The sequence below is a fragment of the Cornus florida genome, unplaced genomic scaffold, assembly GCF_030987335.1.
Source record: "Cornus florida cultivar Cherokee Brave unplaced genomic scaffold, ASM3098733v1 CherokeeBrave_3.0.0_Hap2_Chr02, whole genome shotgun sequence".
NCBI classification, from domain to species: domain Eukaryota; kingdom Viridiplantae; phylum Streptophyta; class Magnoliopsida; order Cornales; family Cornaceae; genus Cornus; species Cornus florida.
The window spans coordinates 60694581-60696057 of NW_026775572.1; the positions used below are offsets into that span (position 1 = coordinate 60694581).

Genomic DNA, 1477 nt, shown 5'->3' on the forward strand with positions numbered 1-1477 from the left:
TCTCATTAGATGCATGATGTGGATGGTTAGGAATGGAAGATACTTGATTTTCCGAGTTTTGATTGATCAAGAATTGATCAAACCTTTGAGATAAGGATTTCATCTCAATGGCTATTTCATTGGAATGGTCGACTTGATGCAAGCCAACACTCTTTCTTCCACTAGAATTCCTACCATTCTTAGAAGATAGAGTTCGATGCAAAGAATTTTCACTCATGCTCTCATAAAGACGCCACACATCATCCTCATGCCTATCAATGTAAGAGCCACCCATGGAAGCCTCAATAATGCCCTTATGATTGTCCGATAAGCTCTCAAAGAAATATTAAACTAGTTGCCATTTGGGCATGTCATGATGTGGACACTTCCTAAGCAATTCATTAAAGCGTTCCCATGCCTCATGGAATGTTTCCCTATTCCCGTGTGAAAACTCTCGAATTGAGGTTCGCATGGCATTGGTCTTAGAAACTGGATAGTACTTCTTCAAGAATGCTTGTTGCATTTCTGCCCAAGAAGTTATTAAAAAAGGCCTAAGATTGTTAAACCAATATTTTGCCTTGTCTTTTAGGGTGAATGGAAAAAGTTTAAGCCTTAAGACCTCTTCCGACATGTCCGTATATTTTACGGTGGAACATACTTCAAGAAACTCATCCAAATGCTTATAAGGTTCTTCACTTGGAAGTCCATGGTAGTTAAGAAGCACTTGAATGGTTTATGGCTTGATCTCATAGTGATGTGCTCTAAATGGTGGCAATTGAATGTATGTGGGTGCATTATATTCATTAGGCACATAGTGATCTCTCAAAGCAAGGGGAGGATTAGCAATTGGAGGTGCAACATGGGCACTTTGATTGCCTTGAATAATAGGTGGTGGTGGAGAATAAATTGGCCTTGGCATTCCCAATGGAACTTAGCCTTGTTGTTGTGGTGGATGAATGAATGGCCTTGGCATGCCTAATGGTACTTGCATGTTATCATGATGTACATTGGGGTGGAGGATACCTTGTTGATCTATATGACCAAGGTCCTCCATATGGTCCTCATTGTGTCCTTCCATTGATGAAATGGATTGACTAAAACTACCTCTTCCCCTAGGGTTTCGAACAATGGATTCAAGATGAAAATTTAAAGGAACAAGAGTGGGTCTCAATGATCTACGACCATGCATACACAATGCAACACAACAAGCAAGAATGTCAAACACTTCACCTTCACAACAAATCAACTATCAACAAACTTCCTCCACATACATTGTTCCCATACTCCCATGCTTGAACAACATGCAAAGAAAAGTAAATTGCCTCCACGCGAGCTCACGATTTATCTAAGAATTGAAATACAAGCCTCCACGTGGGCGGACGATTTAACTAGAGATTGAGTTAGAAAGATCTCACAAAGGTCCTATAGCACTTCAACTCCAAATTTTTTAGTTTAGCTTAGCAATTTTTTTAGACTTTAGCCTTTTTCCATGCTTTGC

At 39.7% G+C, this 1477-nt stretch overlaps 1 pseudogene; it reads left to right on the plus strand.

The window, feature by feature from the left end:
* Positions 1 to 347: 347 nt before the first annotated feature.
* Positions 348 to 446, plus strand: LOC132297808 (small nucleolar RNA R71; annotated as a pseudogene).
* The last annotated feature ends 1031 nt before the right edge of the window (positions 447 to 1477 follow it).